We start from the raw sequence: 14,313 nt of genomic DNA, 5'->3' as shown, positions 1-14,313 counted from the left end.
GAGACAGCAAAAAGATCCATGGGTGCCAAGTGCCGGAGGAAAAATGGAAAAATGGGCACAGAGGATTTTTAGGGCAGTGAAACTACTCTGTATGATAATGATGGATACATGTCATTATACATTTGGTGTGTCATTACACACATCACCACGCCTGGTTTGTTAAAAAAAAATTGTTTTTTAGAGACAGGTTTTACTATATTTCCCAGGCTGGTCTCAACCGCCCGTAAGTGATTTTCCTGTCTCAGTCTCCCCTATATCCCGGATTACAGGTGTGAGCCACCGTGCCTGGCCTTTTTTTTTTTTTTTTTTAATCTATTTTGCTGTGAACTTAAAACTGCCCTAAAAAATATTAAGTCTTAAAAAAGAGAGAAAGATGGTCGGGCGCCGTGGCTTATGCCTGAATCCCAGCACTTTGGGAGGCCAAGGCAGGCAGATCACCTGTGGTCAGAAGTTCGAGACCAGTCTGGCCAACACGGTGAAACCCTATCTCTACTAAAAATAGAAAAATTAGCTGGGCATGGTGGTGTGTGCCTGTAATCCCAGCTACTAGGGAGGCTGAGGCAGGAGAATCACTCAAACCTGGGAGGCAGAGGTTGCAGTGAGCCAAGATCACACCACTGCAGTCCAGCCTGGGCGATACTCCGTCTCAAAAAGAAAAAAAAAACCAAAGACAAGACAATCAGCTTCAGTTAAACAACTATGGGGCTAAACTTAGCATTCCTGCTCACTAGCCATACGAATAATAACTAAATGTTTCTATGCCTCAGTTTCCTCACATGAAAATATGCAATATAGCTGCAGAGGTTTTGCGAAAATTGAGAGACAGTGCTTTAGATCATCTCAGTGCCAGCCACACAGTGGGCATCTGTCAAGCTGTGGTTACAGTGACTCTCCAGTAAAACTCCTCCACCACAGTTTCTTCACATTTCAATCTTTCTGCTGTTTTGGCTTATTTACATCACTAACCAAATTATACACAGCTTGTCCTGGTTTAATTGAAAGTGACAAAGGGGAAAGTGGGAAATGAAAACAGAGAGCTCAGTGCACAGCCGTGTTAAAAGACTCAGAAGTCAGCATTCAGCGGTTCCCAAAGGGGCTGCCAGCTCCAATCAGGCCACTAGTTACTTGACAAGAGGAGGAAGCCAGGAACCACATGCCACCCAGGATTCCCCTGGAAAAGCTACACAAAACACCCACTCTTGGAGTAGCACGGAAAGCCTCATGGTCATCTTGCTGGCTAAGTTCCGGTGCCATCAACAAGATATTGGGCTTCCACTCAGAAGGGAACTGAACTTTCCTCCTCTGGAGTGCTACGAGCTTCATCGCTTTTATTTTCCAAATTCTTTCCTGGCTAGGGATGGGCCAAGTCTAATACAAGATAAAAGAATTGTAATGATTAAGGCTACCCTAAAAATCAAAAGAGAAGCTTAAACTAGCATGATTAGCCATACTATTTAAAAAGAAAGGTTATCCCTGAGACAGTCAGAACCCCAGGCGTCTTTTTCTGTCCTTTCCATTTGCTGACTATAATAAACCTCAAGGGAGAATTCTGAAATGCCCAAAATGATGCCCATGAATGATTTCCAGATGGTTCTTTCTCTGTCTTCACTTTTCAATCCCAGGAACTCTGGTTCACCCTAGTTGGTTCTGTGTCATATGAAAGGAACTGACATCTCCAATGGAACATGCCAGTGACCTTTCACCCAGCTCAATGCCTTTCCTGTCCCCAAGGGACTCCTCTTCAGTCTTGATATGGTTTGGATTTGTGTCCCCACCCAAATCTTATGTACATTTTAATCCCCGGTGTTGGAGGAGGGACCTGGTGGGAGGTGACAGGATCACGGGGGTGGATCTCTCCCTTGCTGTTCTCATGATAGTGAGTTCTCATGAAATCTGGTTGTTTAAAAGAGTGAGGCACCTCTCCCTTTGCTTTCTGGCTCCTGTTCCGGCCATTTAAGATATGCCTGCTTCCCCTCCACCTTCTGCCATGACTGTAAGTTTCCTGAGGCCTCCCCAGAAGCAGAAGCCTGGCCAGGCACGGTGGCTTACCTGAGGTCACGAGTTTGAGGCCAGCCTGGCCAACATGGTAAAACTCCATCTCTACTAAAAATACAAAATTAGCTGGGTGTGGGGGCACACGCCCGTAGTCCCATCTACTCGGGAGGCTGAGACAGAACTGCTTGAACCCGGGAGGCGGAGCTTGCAGTGAGCCGAGATCCCGCCATTGTACTCCAGCCTGGGCAACACAGCAAGACTCCATCTCAAAAAAATAAAAAAAGAAGTAAAAATAAATTAAAAAAAAAAAAAAAAAGCAGAAGTCTGTACAGCCTGCGGAACTGTGGGCCAATTAAACCTCTTTTCTTTATAAATGACCCAGTTTCAGGTATGTCTTTAGAGCAGTGTGAGAACAGACTAATACAAGTCTCAAAGGCACCTCTACTCTGAGCTCTTGGGAAATCCTTCCAGAATTTCTTTATTTCTATACATCCTTCAATGGAAAGGGATATTTAATGTTTATTTTTGAGAAAGGGTCTCACTCTGTCACACAAGCTGGAGTGCAGTGGTATGAACATGGCTCACTGCAGCCTCAACCTCCTGGGCTCAAGTGATGCTCCTGCCTCAGCCTCCTCAGTAGCTGGGACTGCAGGCACCCATGCCAGGATAAGTTTTGTATCTTTTGTAACGACAGGGTTTTGCCCTATTGCCCAGGCTGGCCTCAAGCAATCCTCCCACCTTGGCCTCCCAAAGTGCTGAGATTATAGACGTGAGCCTCTGTGCCCATCCAGATCTCACTTTTTATTTCCTTCTTAACTCTCCTTGGTCATAAGTTTACAATATTCTCTACCTGACAAGTGTCAGATGCAATAATCGTCCCAATCCTGTGGCTCCCAAGGGTTTTCTGGATCCAGTGCAAACTCCTGACCATGGCCACTAAACGCTTCAACTGGCTGAAGCCATTTTCCTTGCCAGCTCCATCTGGTTTCCTCCATCTTGTGTGGCAAGATACTGCATCCTCGCCCTTGTTTAAGAGGTAGTGCCTATCCCTCATTGGCCTCCTTCCACTCATGCCAGCCTAAGTTCCCCACATTTGCACATGGTTTTATGGAGTTTACAAACAGTTTCACACAAACTGGGCTTGTCATGATGACAGTTAGCACAGGGCTCTCACTAAAACCAGATGGATGCTGGTAAGAGGCTCACACTCACTCAAGTGAACTGTCCCGTCGAGCCTGTAAGCCCCCTCCCTTCCCCAGGCATCTGGACACTAATTTTTATCTCTAGCTAGACGAGATGCCCTTGCTCAGGAACAGCTAAGCAAGGGGTTTTTGCACTGGCTTTATGCAGAGCACAAGGCCTCCAAAGAGTTAGAATCAAGGAACACCCAGGGATCCATGAAGAAAACAGCTGAACACGTGCAAGGTCACAGTCTTGCAGAAGTGACACTCGAGCCAGGGCAAGACTAATCTAAAAATAGATGCACCTGAATTGGGACATCAGAAGGTACCAGAAGGCACAAGAACACCACACCTAGCTCACCCGGCCTCACTTGCTGGGCTGGGACAGCCAGCGCTCCAGGTATGAAGCAACAAAAAGATGAACAGGCATTGTCATTCAACCCTTGCTCAAGGGCAATCGGGGACCCAGTGGGAGTAGAACCAGGCCTCTATACCTGACTGTGGGCACGCAAGGGTACCCTCCCCCGGAGTAGCTGAGCCTGCCCTATGCAAATACAACTGAAGTAGGGAAGCCAACCCTTGGATACAGCCAACTGTCTCTGAATGACACCGAGGGACATGAACCTGCTCCGGGCAGGACAACCAAAGCCACCAACACAGACACCAATGCCTCACTCCAGGATGGGCTAATGATGGAGGCTTTTTGTTTTGTAAACACAGTGTTCTGCAGCTAGAAAATGTCTGGGAGAAAAAACAAGATGGAAAAATAAATTCCAGCATTAAAAACAAAACAAAACAAAACACAGTTGTTTACCTCCCACAGATTCAGTCTCTAGACTTCATGAGCACCTACAATCATCAGGAACACATGTGGGGCCCCTACCCAACAATCTCTCTCCCACCGTCCCCCCAACACACATACAAGCTGACACTTGGAGTCCCTGCCAAGCCAATCTCCAATAAATTCTTAAAAACAAAAGGCTCCAAATAAAGGATTTCAGAACAAAGCTCCGCTCTGAAGGTGCACTGTAAAAAGGAAGCTTTCCCCATGGACAGAATGAAATCAGGACTGAGCTCAGATAGAAAGGCCAAGTGGGTATTAACCTGTTTGCATACTACTGGTCCTTTCATCTGTTTTACAAAAACAGACCTGAAAAGAGGAGTATTTGTCTCTACGAAGAGTGAGTGTTTGAAAAAAAATTAACACACACACACAAATCAGAATTCCCTTCTCTCACATCCTGGGCCCTGGGTCTTTGAAACTCTCTGGCCTGTATATAGAGCAAATGGTAAGCTTGCCAGCCTTCAGGGTGTTTTCTGCCAAACCCAGAAATGCCCTTCTCCTGGGGACACAGCAGGGCTTTCCTGGAGAGTTTACCTGCTTCTAGGCTGAAATGTCCAGATGCAAGACAAAGATGGTTCTTTTGGTCAAGAGCCCAGAGGACAAGTAGCAAGGAATAGAGGAGACTCCTGGCCTCAGGGTTTGCCGTCTCTGGAGAACACCCCCTAGCACAGAAGGTCTGTAACTGGTTAACTGGGGAATCAGCAGAATCTGGGGGCCACAAGGCTGAATCTGATAGGAACGGCCAAGTGTAGATGCCACAGGTTCATCATTTTTTTTGCCTGGATGTCACAGTGGCAATCTAATAACGTGGGGATTTCAAGTGACGGATGCTTCTCCAATTGGAATGTAGGCATCGGGAGGGTAGGTGGCGTCTGGTCCAGTATTCCTTTGCAGCACTGCAGAGTTCTGGCAACACCCAACATACCCTGTTGTTTAGAAAGTAACGGTATCCAATGAAGACCCCTCACAGCTTCTAAAAATAGGAATTCAACTCTAAAACTTTGCCTCTCTCACAGGGACAACTAGGTACATTTTCACCACTTCAGGCTTTCCCCACCCCCTACATTTTGCTGAACTTAACCTCTGTACACACTAATCCCTGCCAGACTCACTGTAAATATTTCATGCTACCTCCACTCCTGTACGCGCACATGTCAGAATTACTGAGGCTGCTAAGCCTGAATTTAGGTTTGCTTCACCAGCTTTCTATGTCAATTTTGTGTTAAGAAGTGGTCCTGTACACGGCATAGCCTCAATTTCAATAGACCACCACCTGGAACAAAAACCACCTTTGTCATTGAATTATTGTCTCCATTTCATCATCTAAGAAAATGGCGTTAGCACTGGCACCAGATTTCATTGGGGTACCCTTTCCCACATTGACATTTGTCCTCCGAAAGTTTCAAAGTTGTCCTCTGAGACATGTTCCATCTACTCCTAAACTTCTCCTTTTCAAAATGAGATCCCTGTGTTAGGATCAGAATCTTTTTTTTTTTTTTCTTTGTGAGATGGAGTCACACTCTGTCACCCAGGCTAGAGTGCAGCGGCGCAATCTCAGCAATCTTGGCTCACTGCAAACCTCCGCCTCTTGGGTTCAAACAATTCTCTGCCTCAGCCTCCCGAGTAGCTGAGATTAAGGTGTCCACCACCATGCCCGGCTAATTTTTGCATTTTTAGTAGAGACGGAGTTTCACCGTCTTGGCCAGGCTGGTCTTGAACTCCTGACATTGTGATCTACCAGCCTAAGCCCCCCAAAGTACTGGGATTACGGGCGTGAGCCACCGCGCCCAGCCAGGATCAGAACCTTGAGTATGACTTACTGGAATGACAATGCAATAAACTTTATTTTACTTAGTCATTTTAATTTTGGAAAAACCTCCAAGTTTTAATGTTTTGGAGTCATGTAGGCATGTGCCACTTGAGCAGAGAATTTCATTAGCTGTTTAATTCTGGGATCACGTGGCACTGGAGAAGTTCATTGGGGCACACTGAGGTTGGGTTGGTAGCCACTGAAGAGTTACAGACACTGACATTCCTGTCACCCAGAAGCAGGGAGTGACATCTGGCTCTAGCTTTTAGCAGTAGAGAGAGTATGCTGGGAGTAGGGGAGAGGTTGGAGAATGACCCAATTAAAATGCAAATGTTCCTCCGCTTGCTGCTAAATGAACCTTGAAGGAAAATTAATACATAAATTGCAAGCCTCTGGCAAAATCAAGACTTCAAGATTACCAGAAAAATGCCAACTAAAATCCTTCATGACTCTATTTCTAATACTGTGTAAGCTCTAAACCCTAGTCATAGTGAACAATGGTGTTAAATAAACAGATTTGGTTTTTCCCCCTTCAACTTTGACCTGCTTATCCACCTGATGACGTAAACTACCCATGTGATTACCAAACTAAGAAAGACAGAAACCCACACTGGCAGCAAGAGCCATGGGGAATGGCCCCACCCAGTAGGATCATGGTTTCCAGAAATGCTCAGAGGTTAACGTTGTAATAGTTTGAATCAGACACTGCATCCAGAGTCTGTACATTTCTTATAGTAACTCTTAGGGTCTTAACCTTTGTATTTTTCAATTGTACGAACTGTTTGGGTGAGGGAAAAGGGACAAGATGGAGGAAGGTGAACAAGATGGAGCAGTTCCTGTTGTTTCCGGGTTCTTCATCACAGATTTTCCCGCGCCCAGGAAAAATTCCTGCTCCTGGGAAAAGAACCAAATCAACTGAGCCTGCGCAGAATGACGTCAAGCCGGGGACACCGAAATTCAAGCAGCCACTCCTACACACACGCCCCAAACTCCTCCCCCTCCAGCTCCCAGGCATAAAAGTCCGCCGCCAGCAGGAGCCCGTGTGACTTCGGCCCCCCACATTTGTGGACCGGAGAACATCACCCCAAAGTGCCCGCGCGACTTCCCTGGCACCCCCCCCCCCCCACACACACACCTGAGGACCAGAGAACCTCGTCCGAGAGTGTATGCATATTTACAAATAAAAGGCTGCCACTTTCTTCGCTCATTTTGACCTTTATTGATTGAGAAACAAAACACGAACTAGATAACTAATCAGAGATATGAATTCAATTTGCCTTAAGTCCTCAGTCAGTAATGGAGACCGTGGGCTAAATCTTAGTTTCATGTTTCTTTCCCTTTGATACTATTTTTTTTTTCTTTGAAGGTTTCACTCTGTTGTCCAGGCTGGAGTGCAGTGGTGTGATCTCAGCTCACTACAACCTCTACCTCCTGGGTTCAAATAATTGTTGTGCCTCAGCCTCCTCAGTAGCTGGGACTACAGCCATGTGCCACCATGCCCAAGATTTTGCCATATTGGCCAGGCTGGTCTTGAACTCCTGACCTCAAGCAATCCACCCGCCTCAGCCTTCCAAAGTGCTGGGATTATAAGCATGAGCCACCACATCTGGCCTGATACTATTCTTCTAATCAACATTATTTTCTTCAAGTCTCTTTTATTTTCAGATCTTGGGCCTACATGTGATGCTTTTCTCAAAATCAACTGAAAACTTGTACCCTAAAATAAGGATGCAATGTTTTCCATATAAAAAAAAGACGCTAAACTTTTGTTCACTGGGTACATTTGTTATCCTTGCACTCAGCATGTGGGATCCAGCAGATGAAAGCCCAAACTTCAGAGAGAAACGTGGGAATGGAAGGTTATGTTCCTCACCCTATGAACTCCAAATAGTATACCAGACTTCAGAATAAAGCCTTCCTCCACGAAAACAAAACGTGATTTCAGAAAGTACCATCATGCTAGAGAGAGACTTCCATGGAGTGGGTTTCCTTTGAGTGGCTGAGCCGTTTTTTCACTTTGGACCCTCATGTGAGTCCCACTGTTAGCCGTATCAGCTACAGGAGAAGAAACTGACCAAGGCGAACCTTCTCTAGCATGTGAATTGTGGGGTTTGGTTACACTTAGACAAGCACAGAAATGTCAATCAATCAATTCAGTTTGTATCCACCAAAGCACTAGAGAATGAGGCACAAATGGGATACCCATCTGTTATGGTCTGAATCTTTGTGTTCCTCCAAAATTGGAGGAACCCCCTTGAGGGTTAGGATTTTAGCATACAAATTTTGGGAGGCCCACCTCGGCCTCCAAGGTACGATATTAGGAGGTGGGGCCCTTGGGAAGTGATAAGGTCACGAAGGAGGAGCGCTCCTGAGTGGGATTCGTCTGCTTATGAAAGAGACCCTAGAGAACTGCCTGGCCTCTTCCACCATATGAAGACCCAGCAAGAAGGCACCGTCTACAAACCAGAAAGCAGACCTTCACCAGACACTGAATCAGCTAATGCCTGGATCTTGGACTTCCCAGCCTCTAGACTATGGGAAATAAATTTCTGTTACTATAAGCCATCTCATTTATGGTATTTGTTATAGTAGCACAAATGGACTAAGACACTGTCTGGTCATTGTGTAGCAGAGCCGAGGCTGGGGCTGGGGCTGGGGCCGGGACCAGGGTGGATTAAGTATGGCAGACGCTGTAGACTGTTTCGCTCAATCCCCGTTTAGCAGAAAATGTGAAACCACCATATTCCGTTGCAGCCAGAGTGCAGGCATGTGAGCTTATTTCCAGAAGCTCCCAGTATAACCTGGAATCAGAAGCATCCCAGTATAACCTGGATGTAGCATGAGTGACGGAGGCAGTAAGGTCACCCACTGTGATCCAGGCCTTCTGAGGAGCACAGCAGAAGAGAAGCGCAGTCCTGACATTCATTCCCTCAGCTCCTGGGGACTCAGCAGCCAGCGGAGACACCATGATTTTTCTGCTAGAACAGACCCGTGGTGTGGTTTGGCTCTTTTCCTGGCTCCATCACATCCAAGCCTGATTCTTGGTTCTTCCCAGAACGTCTGCGAACCACCTAACCAACAGCCTTTAATACATCCCTTTCTGCTTAAACTGGCTACAGGAATTTCTGTTGTTTGCAGCCAAAAGTCCTGCCAGACTCGGCAAGAAAGCAGAGAAATGAAAGGAAGCGGGAAGGACCGCAAGAGCCAGCCGACAGGGGCGATCCAGTGGCCACGTGCTCCAAGTCAGGGGCTTCTGAACCCAGTTCTGTATGCCCAGTGAGGCCACATGGTGGCATCCACAGAGCAGAAGCTTTAGCGATGACTACACAAAGGTTCAATCTCAACTCCACTGCCCCAGGTTCTATATTGTGCCAGACAAGTTTCTCTCACTCTCTGAGCCTGAATTGATTCATCTACAAAACTAGAACAACGCTACTTTCCTTATAGAGTTTCAGAGAAAATAAAACTAGGTAATATGTCAACAGCCCAGTACAGTGCCTAGTGACCAGCAGTTGTTTCAGAAATAGTACAAGTATCCCATTAAATTGGCACAAATTGATTTGGCTTACATACCATATATGTCAAAATATAAGGTTATATTTTCTCTAACATTCTTTTTTTTTTTCTGTTTTTTTGAGACGGAGTTTCGCTTTATCATCCAGACTGGAGTGCAGAGGCGCAAGCTCGGCTCACTGCAAGCTCCGCTTCCCGGGTTCACGCCATTCTCCTGCCTCTGCCTCCCGAGTAGCTGGGACTACAGGTGCCCGCCACTGCGCCTGGCTAATTTTTTTTTTTTTTTTTTTTTTTTTGTATTTTTAGTAGAGACGGGGTTTCACCGTGTTAGCCAGGATGGTCTCGACCTCGTGATCCGCCCGCCTCCGCCTCCCAAAGTGCTGGGATTACAGGCGTGAGCCACCGTGCCCGGCCATATTTTCTCTAACATTCTTATAAAAGAGGCAGTTATATATGAGTCTGTACAAATTGTATTATGAACCTCTTTCAATTATGTTAATTTGGATGACAAATTACTATTTAGAGAAGACAAATTATCTCACACTTAATCAATGGGAATTTTAGATGCTTAAACAGAACTGGTTTAAAATAAAGGGGGGGAAATCAATTTAATGTTAAATTTAACAATTATTCCTAGGGGAAATAATCTCACCATCTTAAGTGCTGTATTTTCTCATAGCAGGGTAGCACAGTGGTTAAAAGCAGGAACTGGCTGGACGCAGTGGCTCATGCCTGTAATCTCAGCACTTTGGGAGCCTGAGGCGGGTGGATAGCTTGAGGTCAGGAGTTCCAGACCAGCCTGGCTAACAGGGTAAAACCCTGTCTCTACTAAAAATACAAAATAAATAAATAAATAAATAAATAAATTGGCCAGGTGTGGTAGCTTATGCCTGTAATCCCAGCACTTGGGGAGGCCGAGGCGGGTGAATCACGAGGTCAGGAGTTCGAGACCAGGTTGGCAAACATGGTGAAACCCCAAATCTACTAAAAATACAAAAAAATTAGCTCAGCATAGTGGCGGGCGCCTGTAATCCCAGCTACTCGGGAGGCTGAGGCAAGAGAATCGCTTGAACCCAGGACGCGGAGGTAGAAGTGAACGGAGATTGTGCAACTTGCACTCCGGCCTGGGTGACAGAGTGAGACTCTGTCTCAAAAAAAAAACAAAATAGCCAGGCATAGTGCTGGGGCACCGGTAATCCCAGCTGCTTGGGAGGCTGAGTCATGAGAACCACTTGAACCTAGGAGGCAGAGGTTGCAGTAAGGTGAGGTCGCACCACTGCACTCCAGCCTGGGTGACAGAGCAATAGTAAGTCTCCAGAAAAAAAAAAAGAAAAAAAAGGCAGGAACCCTGGAGCTCCACAGCTGGGTTTGAATCTTGGCTCTGCCTTTCATGAGTTATGTGACTTTGAGCAAGTTATTTGACCTTTCTGAACCTTAGTTCCCTGAATAAAGTGAGATAATGTTATCAATCTCTCAGATTTCTCTGCATAAATGAGTTAATACATGTAAGACACTTGTGACAGTATTTGGCCCGTAGTAAACGCATCCATAAACGTAAATTATTTTCAATTATAGGATGAAGGGATGGGGAAACTGTGGCAGGGTTATACGAATACTTGTGGCCTTGGATAAAATGTCCAGCGACAGCACCATACATGAATATTACAGTCTTTCAAATAATAAAGATGGAAGGCAATACATCCTGAAAACTGACTCAGCTGACTCAAAATGTGGCTCTGATTATTTGAATAAATTTGCTTCATAAACTATATAAGTGGGAAAAGGAATATTCAAAATTAATGTCATGTAAATTTTAAATGTGGTTTTAATTATATATGTGAATATTAGAGCTATACATAACTTTCTCATGTATATCACTGTATTATTAGTAGTAAACTTAATTATATCCTATTACTATAGTATTCCATGTATATTTATGTCGGCCAAAAACCTTTTTGTAGCTCTTGCTTATTATGTATGGAGTTTATATTCTACTCTATAGGGTAAAAGAAAATGTTCTTCTCTTTTTTTAATCAGTGTAGAAAATTCAAACTGTTATCAAAAAGCATCTTAACCACATGTCCCTGCTCCCCAAATTAATGCCCTTATGATCTCTTTGCTTAGATTTTTTGAGTTTAAATGCATTTTATTTTTAGACAAGCTACATGGCATGTTTTTCTTAAAACAATGCCTCCATTCCAAAGCATGGTCAAAATAAATGAAGAGCTCAAGATGACATCAGTCCCATTTTCTTAAGTCCTGTTGTGTGGATGACAAGCTACAGTCAGTTACAATGACAGGTGATACATCCAAAGTAATTGCCAAATTTGTTAACATTTTCCGATTTCTAAACCATTCTTAAAGAAAATCACATATGGAGTCACACCATCCTCACAGTAGTCCAGTTGAGCACCACCTGGATTCATGCTTTCCCCAGTACAGAACTGGTAGCTTTTGGTTTGCTTGTTTTGAGATGGAGTCTTGCTCTGTTACCCAGCTGGAGTGCAGTGATCTCCGCTCACTGCAGCCTTGGCCTCCCAGGTTCAGCAGTTCTCCCACCTCAGCCTCCCGAGTAGCTGGGATTATACGTGTGCACCAACCACGGCCAGGTAATTTTCTGCATTTTTGGTAGGGGCAGGGTCTCACTATGTTGCCAAGGCTGGTCTCAAACTCCTGAGCTCAAGTGATCCTCCCGCCTCGGCCTCCCAAAGTGCTGGGATTATAAGCATGAGCCACCACACCCGGCCAGAACTGTCATTTTTGAAATTACTAAGGATGTGCTTGATTTGTTCTGCAGTCCGTCATCAAAAGTTTTACTCTTTCTGGTTTCTGTTCTTCAAGTTTGCCTTTGATTGATTTTACTTAACCTTTGATGTATTTCCTATAGTGTTTTCCTGCAAGTGATGGTTCCTGACAGTATCAACACGAGCCACTACTGTGCTTTCCACACCCTCGCCCTCGGGGCCATCAGCAGAGGCATTTCCACAATGAGCGAGTCATCAGTGTTACCCTCTCTCCTACTGACCATCTTCTCCCTCCACTTCCAGGCACAGCCAGTCTGAGATCTCCCGGATCTCGTGAACACACCTCATCATGGCTGAGGAGGTCCCGGTAGATAACCATGATGGCGGCAGATAGGCTAAAGGGAGACGACCAGTGGCGCTGCGTGGGGAGCCCGGGCGGGGTAGCCTTGCTTAGATTTCAAACAAAAAAAGCATCAAACCAAAATAAAAATAGAAGGGGCTGGGCGCGGTGGCTCAAGCCTGTAATCCCAGCACTTTGGGAGGCAGAGGCGGGTGGATCACGAGGTCAGGAGATCGAGACCATCCTGGCTAACACGGTGAAACCCCGTCTCTACTAAAAATACAAAAAACTAGACGGGCATGGTGGCGGGCGCCTGTAGTCCCAGCTACTCGCGAGGCTGAGGCAGGAGAATGGCGTGAACCCGGGAGGCGGAGCTTGCAGTGAGCCAAGATCGCGCCACTGCACTCCAGCCTGGGCGTCACAGCAAGACTCCGTCTGGAAAAAAAAAAAAATGAAATAGAAGGAAAGGTAGACTATCTTTGTGCATTTTAAATATACATAAAATCTCCAACATGGGCCGGGCGCGGTGGCTCAAGCCTGTAATCCCAGCACTTTGGGAGGCCAAGACGGGCAGATCACGAGGTCAGGAGATCGAGACCATCCTGGCTAACACGGTGAAACCCCGTCTCTACTAAAAAATACAAAAAACTAGCCGGGCGAGGTGGCGGGCGCCTGTAGTCCCAGCTACTCGGGAGGCTGAGGCAGGAGAATGGCAGTAAACCCGGGAGGCGGAGTTTGCAGTGAGCTGAGATCCGGCCACTGCACTCCAGCCTGGGCGACAGTGTGAGACTCTGTCTCAAAAAAATAAGAAAAATAAATAAAATAAATAAAATAAAATTACCTCAATTTCACTCTTAGCAACACATACACACACTTAAAAACCAAGAGCCACGACTGAAGTTAGGCAAGAATGGGGGAGGGGAGCTGATATAAAACAGTGATGTGTAAGTGCGCTCTACCAAGGAAAGACGGTAACAATAAGCAAACTCCCTACCCGCCCAAAGTCCAATAACAAAAGTTATCAGCTTCTAGCACAGAGCCCTGGCCTCCAGGCTCCGAATGGGCTGTTTCAAGCCTTTCAAAATGAAAAGTTATAAATCAGTGCTGCCAGAAATCCACATCCTCAGAAGGTACCCAATACCTGAATAAATCCACTCTTACTCGGGGAAGTTCTCAGCAGAAAGGTTAACTCTGTAGTGAGAACATACTTTCCTGACCAAGAAGATACACAGAGCTAGCATGAAAGCTGTATTTAATGTTTGACCAGGGGTCTACTAGGTGGGAAAATGCAAACATCTTCCAGTAGCAGACTGAACTCTACTCCAGAGGGGAAAAACACAGGCCAAGAATGTGGAGGAAAATTCTACTAACTGGCTTAGAAGAGGAAGAAAAGCAACCCCAGCATCCTCAGGTTGCAGGTAGAGAAGGGGAAAAAGAGACTATCAAACCACTTCAGCTTAAACTAGAACACCTGCAAGGTAGTAGAAAGGTTTGCTATGCACTGCTTCAACCACTAAAAGAGAAGAAAGGGACACCGATCAAATTTGGCCAGGTGCAGTGGCTCAGGCCTGTAATCCCAGCACTTTGGGAGGCTAAGGAGGGTGGGTGCATCACCTGAGGCCAAGAGTTTGAGACCAGCCTGCCCAACACAGTAAAACCCCGTCTCCACTAAGGAAGGAAAAAAAAAAAAAAAAAAAAAAAAAAAAAAATTAGCCGGGCGTGGTGGTGGGTGCCTGTAATCCCAGCTACTCCGGAGGCTGAGGTAGGAGAATTGCTTGAACCCGGGAGACAGAGGTTGCAGTGGGCTGAGACTGGGTCACTGCACTCCAGCCTGGGCGACAGATCAAAACTCTGTCTCGAAAGAAATAAACGAACTAACAAAACAA

General features: G+C 45.8%; 2 protein-coding genes and 1 pseudogene across 8 annotated transcripts in view; all 3 read right to left on the bottom strand.

Moving 5' to 3' along the window:
• PDZD2 (PDZ domain containing 2) overlaps nucleotides 1-14,313 on the bottom strand; it is a 480,171-nt gene that overhangs the window by 193,459 nt on the left and 272,399 nt on the right. The gene's annotated exons all lie outside the window — the stretch shown is intronic.
• SUB1 (SUB1 regulator of transcription) overlaps nucleotides 1-14,313 on the bottom strand; it is a 731,929-nt gene that overhangs the window by 700,710 nt on the left and 16,906 nt on the right. The window contains exon 1 of one of the 5 annotated variants that reach the window (XM_050793867.1): nucleotides 6,883-6,886. The exons of 3 other annotated variants lie outside the window; for them this stretch is intronic. The gene's annotated coding sequence lies outside the window, so the exon portion shown is untranslated. Of the gene's footprint in view, nucleotides 1-6,824; nucleotides 6,829-6,882; nucleotides 6,887-14,313 lie in introns of those variants that run through there. One more of the 5 variants, XM_050793877.1, reaches the window with a different exon arrangement.
• On the bottom strand, nucleotides 6,958-12,777 carry LOC126956704 (translationally-controlled tumor protein-like; annotated as a pseudogene).

This window comes from Macaca thibetana, chromosome 6 (genome assembly GCF_024542745.1).
Source record: "Macaca thibetana thibetana isolate TM-01 chromosome 6, ASM2454274v1, whole genome shotgun sequence".
Taxonomy (NCBI): Eukaryota; Metazoa; Chordata; class Mammalia; order Primates; family Cercopithecidae; genus Macaca; species Macaca thibetana.
This window is presented reverse-complemented; position numbering and strand designations above follow the sequence as displayed.